This window comes from Belonocnema kinseyi, chromosome 5 (assembly GCF_010883055.1).
Source record: "Belonocnema kinseyi isolate 2016_QV_RU_SX_M_011 chromosome 5, B_treatae_v1, whole genome shotgun sequence".
Lineage (NCBI taxonomy): Eukaryota > Metazoa > Arthropoda > Insecta > Hymenoptera > Cynipidae > Belonocnema > Belonocnema kinseyi.
The window spans coordinates 29,229,985-29,240,149 of NC_046661.1; the positions used below are offsets into that span (position 1 = coordinate 29,229,985).

Below are 10,165 nucleotides of genomic sequence, written 5' to 3' on the forward strand. Positions count from 1 at the left end.
TATAAATATTTAATATTTTAATATTGGAGAAATTTGTAATTTACAAAAAATTAAACATATGTGCGAGGGTTTCATCGGAACGTGCCAAACTTTTTAGGGATTAAAGAGGAGTGTCTACGAAATGAAACAACACTAATAACTTTTGTTTCCAAACCACTCTCACCCTCCCCCCAACGCCCCGAATATGACCCAAAAATAAAAAAAAACTTCATTTTTACATTAATTATTGTTACTTTTTAGCAATTTTTTAAAATGTTTTTCATACAAGTAATTACTAATGGACAATTTGAATATTTTCCATTATTTTTTAAACACTTTCAAATTGTTTAAATAAATGTCAATCATGTAAACAATTACTTAATCCCAAAGAATGTGAAAAGTAATCGTATTTTCTGTTTGAAATTTACTTGTTTGGAGTAGTACATTTTTCTGAACATATGATGTAATTTAAAAAAAAATGATTTATTGTTTCTTTTTTAAATTTCTAAAATCTGAGCCAGAGATGTCAAATTTTTTTAGACTGGTATCCTGTGCTACTTTATGTTGTTGTTTTGGTTTGTTGTTTCTTGTTTGTGTTGTAGTTTTGTTAATGTAAACCATCCATACTCAACTAGACGGAAATTGAAAGAAAAAACAATAATTAATTATATAAACAATAGCAGTAACCTTTTAGCAGAATTTACTACTCCACGAAATCATTCAATATTATGTTTAACTTAAAAAATACGATTTTAAGAGTATTTTCGGAAAAGTAAGTATTTAAACAATTAAAAAATGGTTCATGTATTCTTTCTATACACTATACAGTCAGAAACATAATTGTATGTGTTCTATTTTATTTCATTTTTTTGGTTATCGAAAAAGAATGATTGAGCAAGTGGAGATTGTTTAAACGAATATATATTTATTAAACATTAAGAGAAATGTATCAGAATTATGTAATTATTCAACAAATCATAGCATAGGATACTATTTGAGAAGGAAGTTGATATCTCCGGCACGATTTTTAGAAATGTTGAAAATAGACCAAAAATAATTGTTCAAATGACATAATGTTTTTAGAATAACTTACTACTCCAAACAATGACAAACAATTACATGTTAATCAGAAAATACCATTATTTTTCACATTTTTTGGGATGAAATAATAGTTTAAATAATTTGAATTTCTTTAAACAATAAAAGATTGTTTAAAAAGTCATTGGAAATATCCGAAATGTCTATTAATAATTATTTGTATGGAAAAGGCTTTTTTTTAGCATTTTTTATCGTAGAATCGGAGAAAAGAAAAAAAGGTATATCCAGAAATTGAAGGGATTACAGATTTTCTTCTATCTTTTTGTTATCGTTTCGTAGTTATGTAATAAACCGAATGCAGAGTATTAAAATTAAATTCCTTAATATTTTAATAATTTTTAATTTCTAAAAACGGGCTGTAATCTCTAAGAATAGGAAAGTTGAGTGAGAAATTACAGGCACTCTGTCTAAATCCTGGGTTCGATCCTGGACTTACGACGCTCAAGGTATCGTCGAAAATATAACACTTTAGAAAACCAGTTGTTTCATTCGGAACTGGTCGACCCGATATTCTGTTTGTCATGGGTTCACTCATAGTAGTGGTTTACTCCTTCCCAGGCGCTTAAAGGCATCAATTTTCAATTAATTGGAATAAAACAAGAACCAGACCATTTTTCGAAAAAAGCTCTATATCCGGATATGAGCATTTTTTGGTGTTCACTGTGTCCACACGGATTGAGATATCGTGTTTAAAATTTGACAGATTAAATAAAAAGCATTAAAGAACGTTTGTATACATTAATATGTTTATAGATTTAAAGAAAGTTCATTTATAAATCGATGAAATAGGATATTACCATTCGAGTTATAGCACTTTGCAGAAAATTTTTGGTTTGATACATTTCGGATTTTTTGTTTCGCGTATATTGAGCACAGACACCAATTTTGGACTAAATCATCTAAACCTTAAGAAAATTAATGTAAGCAATAAAATGTGCACATTCGTTGCAAATCAACAAATAAATATCTGTATACACGTAACTTATAATTATTTTTGGAGCATTTTTAGCGATTTCTAGCGGAGAGAAAAAGAAGCTTTGAACGTCGATAAAGTTGAGATCACGTGACTAAGTTCATTCACAAAATTTGTGTGTGGAAAATGAAACGATTTTCATTTTTTTCGGTCTTGACTGCGTCCACACGGATTAAAATATCGTGTTCAGGATTTAAGAAGTTATAACGGAAGGACTAAGGAACGTTTGTATACATCAAAATGTTTATAATTACAAAGAAAGTTTTCTAGTGAAATACTATAGGAATAGGAGAAACACTTTTAACGTCGTTAAAGTAGATGCCCTGATTAAAAAAAATCGAGAAACATTTTAGAATGTGATACTCAAAAGTCCATCCAAGTCCCATCTTGAGAAATGTTCAACTTCAGAAAATAATTAAAATTTTCTAATGGTTATATATTCTTATGAATTGTTTATTATATTCTTATTATATTCTTTTCTTATGAATATTATATTCTTATGAATTGTTTGTACTGGTGTGAAACAATTATAAGTTATACCAAACAATTAATAATAAAATTTCGCCCGGGGGCGGAAGACAATGCGAATCCGACGTTGAGCCCCGCTGGTTGGTTCACTTTCAACAATAGTTATCAGCTGATCGATTCAACGTCACTTGATCTCGACTTTATCGACCTTCAAAGTCTCTTTCCTTCTTCGCTAGAAATCGCTAAAAATGCTCCAAAAATAATGATGGGTTACGTGTGTGTAGATACTTATTTGTTGATTTGAAACGAAGGTGCAAATTCTATTGCTTACATTAATTTTTTTTAAGGTTTAGACGATTTAGTCCAAAATTGGTGTCAGTGCTCAATATACGCGAAACAAAAAATTCGAAATGCATCAAACCAAAAATTATCTGCAAAGTGCTATAACTCGAATGGTAATATCCTATTTCATCGATTTATAGACAAACTTTCCTGAAAACTATAAAAATATCGATGTATACAAACGTTCTTTAGTGCTTTTGACTTAATCTCTCAAATTTTAAACACGATATCTCAATCCGTGTGGATACAGTGAACACCAAAAAAATGCTCATAACCGGGGACTAGTTTGGTCACGTGGTCACAACGAAGAGCATGTCCTTATGGCCCTTTATCAGAATGGCAATCGCAACTGAATTTTGAGGCCTTACGGTTGAATATTTTTGTATAATTTTTGGAATACCTCATCTAAATAAAAATATCTCAATTCAAACGCAGGGCGATGAATTATAAGGAAGGAATGAACCTGGGCATTTACACTGCAGTTTTCTAATAAATTTAGGCTAAAGACGGTATTTTTTAGATTTTTTCCAAATACATAATCGTTAATCCATAAGTAGAATGTTTCCAAGTATCTTTTACATAGGTCTGACATTTATTATTAATTTATAGTTTATTATTATAAATTAAGTTATTTTCTGCAGAACATTTAGTACTTTGTAAAAAAGAACTTATTTTGGTTAATATTTCTTTTCCCGTGAACCGTAAACAAATGTTATTTTCTGCAATTGATGACACAATCAATAAATGACCAAAGTACTTTCTTTTAAGATATTCAGTATTCTAGTACACGATTATGAATATTTAGATTGCAGGTTTGAATATTTTTGACTCATTTCTTGCATACGTCATCTACATACTCATATCTAAAAGCACGTAGAGCCGATTTTTCAATAAAATCATTACATTATAGATTATAATATAGATTATACGCACCAAAAATGCATATACATAGCTAACACTACGCGTTACTACTACTGTTCTTCCCTTTTGGATTATTTAACAAAATATGAACGTTTTATCGAAAATGGCTCTGCTTGCTTCAAGATATGGTTATTTAGATGAGGTATGTGGAAAATTAGACAAAAATATTCATTTGTTTTGGCTCAAAATTCAGACGCGATTGTCATTCTGATATCCGTAATAACCACAAAATGACACTTTCATTGTTAGCAAATAACGGTCTGTTATCAAAGCTGTCATTATAAAATCATGGATTAATTTATTTTCTATGAGAAGAATCCATTTATTTATATAATTAGAAACAAGTAAATAAAAGATTCAAGAAAATTGGTTTAAACAATTATTATTTATTTTCCCAAATGTTTTTTCCTGTAAGTTTCAGGAATTGTAAAAGAATATTTTCTTCCGGATATTTAGTACTTGAAAAAATCATTTGTTTAAACAATTTTTCCCCGTGCTCGTGGATTCCATGGAGACCGTCGGGTCAGGCAAAACTTCCCAACGTCTCCATATCCACGACTGTAACACCGGACTTATTCTCCTAATAGATACAGGCTCCAATCCTTCGTTATTGCCGGTAGACAAAACAGACTAACGATGCTACCTTATTCGAAGCAAATGACACTCATATTTACACATTCGGCGAGATGCGAATTTCACCGAACATCAACCTTCGTCGTGATTTTACATGGCACTTTTGCGTAGCCGTGGTTCCTTACCCAATCATCGGTGTAGACTTCCTAGCACATTATCACCCCGTTCCGTTTCTTCATAATTTTCGTTTAGTGGACACAACCACGGGTCTCAGCAATACTGGTTTTCTAAAAAACGCAAGCATTTTCGGGATGAACGCCTTAGACCGGTCCTCCAATCTAGGAGCATGCTAGGCGTCTACCTCTGGATAAGCTGTCCGTAGCAAAAAGCAAATTTTCGCAAATGGTCAAAGACGGTATCTTTCATCCTTCCAGCAGTCCTTGGGCCTCGCCTATCCATATGACTCGGAAAAGGATGGCGAATTGAGAATCACTAAATACCGGTCGCTCCAGAAGACATTCCGAAGATAGCTGTAATCACTCCGTTTGGTTTGTTTGAATACCCCGTAATGACTTTCGGTCTCAGAAACGCCGGTCAGTCGTTCTAGAGCTACATTTTCCGACCACTGGGAGATCTCGATTTCGTGTATGCTTACATAGACGTCATCCTTGTCGCTTCCTCAAGGCAAGAAGAGCAGATTGAACACCTGAAAATTGTCTCACATCAACTCTAGGATTACTTTCTCCGTCTCAATGTCAGCAAGTGCCAATTCGGTAGAGCAGAGCTGGAATTTCTTGGTAACTTGATTAGTCGAGATGGTTTTAAACCAACTTCTGAGAAGGTGCAAGCCATTGCACAGTTCCCAAAACCTCGCACGGTGGTGGAACTTTGCAGATTCCTTGGCCTAGAATCTTTCTATCGACGCAGCTCACAAGATGCAGCTGACGTCCAAGCGCCCTTGCATTGCTATCTGGGCTAACTACGTTAAAACGACAAGAGAGAAATTGTCTGGACTCATGAGGCTGAAGATGTCGTTTAACATGATCAAGTAAGACTTTTCAACACAACTCTCCTGGCACACTCTGTCATTGATGCTGAGATACGTCTCGTTACGCATGCATCGGACACCAGGATAGAGGCTGCTCTCAAACAGAGAATTGCTAATGTGTGGAAACAATGAGCTTTTTTCTCGAGAAAATTCACACCTGCCCAAAGCAACGTGGTTACAGCGCTTACGACCGTGAACTCGGCGCAATCTACGATGCTATAAAGTATTGTAGATACTTCCTTGAAGGTCAAAACTTCAAGGTGGTCATTGACAATAAGCCTCTAATATACGCCTCCGTGCAGCGTTCAGATAAGGCGTCTCCTCGCCAGCAAAGACAACTAACTTTCATTTCTCAATTCACGACAGTGCTCGAAGATCCTCCTGGGGTTGATAACGTCGTGGCTGACTTTCTTTCTCGGGTGGAGACAATACAATTACCCACTGATTGGAATTTAAGCAAAATCGCCGAAGCGCAAAAGAATGAACAAGAACTGAAAAATCTCGTCGATTCTTCGGATTGTTCACTGAATTTTTGGAAAATAAAATTGGATTCCGGGCAAATTCTTTGTATTGCGACTTGACAGGCGAAACACTTCGCCCACACATTTTCGCTTCTCTCAGGGACCGAATCATCCTTAAGAGCTACGTGTGGCCCGAAATTCATACTGATAGCAGCAAGTAATGCAAGGCACGTTCCAACTGCTAGATGTCAAAAACAGCGCGGCACAATCATCTCGCTCCCGCTCAATTCATAGCTCTGGACGGTCGGTTCAAACAAGTCGACATGGATATCGTTGGTCTATTTCCTGACAGTAACGGATTTAGATACTGTCCGACAACGATGGACAGCTTATCGAGTTGGCCCGAAGCAGTGCCCTCAAGGACATTGAAGCATTGAGGGTATGTCGAGCTTTCGTAAACCACTCGGTCTCGTGCTACGGAGCTCTCGAAACACTAACAACCGATCACGGCAGTCAGTTTGATTGACAACTCTTCAAGGCACTACTTCAGCTCCTCAGCTGCCAACGAATACGAACAACGGCTTATCATCGAGCGTCGAAGGGCATGCTTGAGCGGTGGCATGGTTCCTTAAAAGCCGCAATCAGGGGTCACGCGAATCCGGATATGTCGCAATCCCTTTTAACAGTTTTGGTCGGGCTCAGATCAAACGTCATGGACGTCGGCTCATCTCCCGCGGAATATCTTTTCGGCACAACCCTACGTATACCTGGGGAGTTCGTCCTGCCAGATGAGTTCACTCCAAACCAGTTAATATTTTTAGAATAGTTTCGGGAGAACATGCGATCGATCAAGTCAGTGCCGGTCGGACATCATGGCAAGAAACGAGCATTTCTATATAGAGACTGAAAATCATGCACGAGTGTTTTGCTTCGAGTCGGAACAGGTAAAAGATCCCTCGAGCATCCGTACAACGGCCCACATAAAGTAATCAAACAAACCTTAGACAGAGTTTTTGAAATCGACGTCAACGGATCGTCACGTCACGTATCCGTAGAAAGTATTAAACCTGCTTACTTCCTCTGGGTTGACATCACTAAGCAGGCAATGATGAATGTCCACGAAAAGACTGCGCCAAGTGTAATTTTCTGCTACCTCCGATAGTTTAAAGATGTTAATTCCACCGCTAAAAACATATGCCAACGTTTTGATAACCATCTCGTACGTAGCGTATCTCAAATATAATCTTCTAAATTACTGCGATTAGAATATGTTTCTCAGAGCCAACATTGTCATAACAAGCGCGGTACAAAAACGTCACTACTTTTACCAAATCCACATTCTCACTCTTCTTCTTAGAGCAGGTCGGCGTTAACCTCCTAATTTTAAAAAACCGTTCCCGATGTAACGGTACTCGGGGGGAGTACTGTAGTGTCGTAGCAAACCCCACTACTCCAGTCAGCAGGGTTGAACCAGCGAGCGAGTTTCTAACCTATACGCGCGACCCGTGGTCAATTAATATCACATTCAATTAATAAAGTTACTTTTGTTATAAACCCTGAACAATGTCTCTCATCACTCATTCTATAGCGAAAAATAGGCACTTTATGAAAAAATGTTCTAGATCAAAATTCAATCACTCTGAGAAGTACATACACTGATGTTGAAATCGGTTTCCCCACACCGCCCCCTGGGAGTGAAGGTGTGGGCAAGTTCGAAATCTTAAATGGGAACCCCTATTTTTTATTGCATATTCGGATTCTTTGGATAAAAATGCGTGTGATTTGTCTAAAACATTTTTCTCGTTTCGCGATAGATGGCGCTGTAATCGACGAAATTCAATTTTTTTTCACTTTACTGTTACTGAGAATGCACGCTTACGATTTTGCAATACTCGCAATTAGTCTTAAAACAAACTACTGCTTTTAGTGTAACACAGGAACAATGATGTGGACGTAGCAGTTTTCCGTTCCTGTCGGGATGCTTGATTAACGTAAGTCTCCTTGCCTTTCACGATTCGGGTTGCTTGATTAACGTGAGTCCCCTCGCCTCTCACGATTCGAGGCACTCATGGAATCATCTTTCAATTAAAGTAAGTGCTAAAAATGATGACCTTGGGCTTTAATGCGCTTATTAATCCGTAATTTGAATGAATTTACACAACTGAGAAGTGTATCTTCTTGAATTTCAGCACATGCACATGTAATTCGGTCAATCATATTCTCACGTGTTGTTGGTTTTTCTTTGCACACTTTGTCTTTCAGATAGCCCCACAAAAATAAATCTGGAGAAGTAAGATCTGGCGATCTTGCAGGCCAATTTATCGGACCGCCTCTACCAATCAAGCGACCGTTGAAATCACGATCAAGAACTTCTCGTGCGGATTTTCAATACTCCAGTAGTGCATGTTGTGTCGATTAACTATTCCATGGTTCGTAAAAGACGACTCGTCAAAGAATAATACATAACGAAAATAGTTGGGATTTTGTTGTATTTGTTCACGTGCCCACTGAAAAAAGCTACCCGATTCTGGAAATCAACGCCATGAAGTTTTTGATGTAAAGAGACATGATACGGATGAAATTGATTACGTTTCCAAATTTTCCAAACACTGCTCTGAGACATTCCTGAATCACGAGCAATTTTTCGTGTACTAACGTGAGGATTATTGGCCACTTCAGCTAATGCAGCAATTTCATTATTTTCTCCAGTGACTGTTGTTGTACGGGTCTTTTTCTTAGGTTCAACACTTCCATCGGTAGTAAATTTTGTAATAGTATGATAAAATGAAGCACGTGACACAATTTTATTTGGAAAACGCTGAGCGTAGAGATTTACAGCATTATAAGATTTCTTCCAGCTTCTCGATACACCAGAACCATTTCAATTTTTTCTCGTACGGTTAGATACTCCGTTACAAAGTAGTATTTGGAATAATCTTTGATCGACCTAAAATGAGTTTTGTCTTCAATGTATTTTTCCTAATTTACTGTATTTAAGGAAAGAAAAAAGTAAACACTTTCTTAATGTTTCGATAGCCTCCGCTGACTTCAATCTACAATAATGTCAGAGTTAAGATGTAGGAATATTTAGGAAACACTGTTAATATTAACTTATTACTTAACAATTACTTCTCAAGAACGGACAGAAGTTTTGGCATGTTTTTCAAAAAAAAAATTACCAAAGAGGTCCGAAGCTCTATTGTCCTTATTTTTAACCGACTTAAAAAAAAGGAGGTTCTACTTATGTTCGTCGCGATGTATTTCTTTTGTGTTTGAGATTTTATTGCACTCATTCAACGATTCTGTAGCGATTTAAAAAATTCTTTTTTTTTCATGGTAGGTCATGTGACAATGAAAATAGTGTATTTTTTAATGTTAATGTATTGCAGAATCGTAAGCGTGCATGTTCAGTAACAGATAAATGAATAAAAATTGAATTTCGTCGATTACAGCGCCATCTGTCGCGAAATGAGAAAAATGTTTTAGACAAATCATACGTATTTTTATCCAAAGAATCCAAATATGCAATAAAAAATAGGGGTTCCCATTTAAGATTTCGAACTTGTCCTCACCCTAACCCCTAGGGGGCAGTGTGGGGGAAGCGATTTTAACATAAGTGTATGCACTCCTCAGAGTGATTAAATTTTGATTCATAACATTCTTTCATAGAGTGCCTATTTTTCGATATATTTGAAAGTTTCAAGTTAAAAAAATCATATATATCGAGGCGTCCTAACGGTAGGGTGCCAACGCATGCGACACGAGTTGACGGAACTTAACCAAAAATAAAAGCAATAAAAAACTAACCGAGAGGTTAGCGCTAGAAAGTCTTGCTCGCGTAATCGAGCAAGATGAGGCTAGAAGTTGGCGAAAACTAAAAGGTGCTCACTCGCTTCATCAAATCATGAAAGTTCTATCTCGGGCAAGCAAAGCATGAAGGTTGCCACTTCTCGCGTTTAGATTATAAGCGAGAAGTGGCACCTTCATGCTTTGCTCGCCCGAGATAGCACTTTAATGTTTTGATGGAGCGAGCGAGCATCTTCTAGTTTTGGCCAGCTTCTAGCTTCATCTTGTTCAATTCCACGATCTAAAACTTTCTAGTTCTTACTTCTTGGCTAGCTTTTTATTGTTTATATTTGTGGTTAAGTATCATCTAGTCGATCGCGTGCGTTGGCATCCTACCGTTAGGACGCCTCGATATATATATAATTAAAAATTTGTCATAAGGACAACCGCAGGATTTCGCCGGGAGCGGGTGCTAATCTGAAAAATTGCACCAGCTTCCAGCGAAATCGCGGTAAA

At 36.5% G+C, this 10,165-nt stretch overlaps 1 protein-coding gene across 3 annotated transcripts in view; it reads left to right on the forward strand.

The window, feature by feature from the left end:
* LOC117172542 (transient receptor potential cation channel protein painless-like) overlaps window positions 1-10,165 on the forward strand; it is a 113,161-nt gene that overhangs the window by 58,702 nt on the left and 44,294 nt on the right. The gene's annotated exons all lie outside the window — the stretch shown is intronic.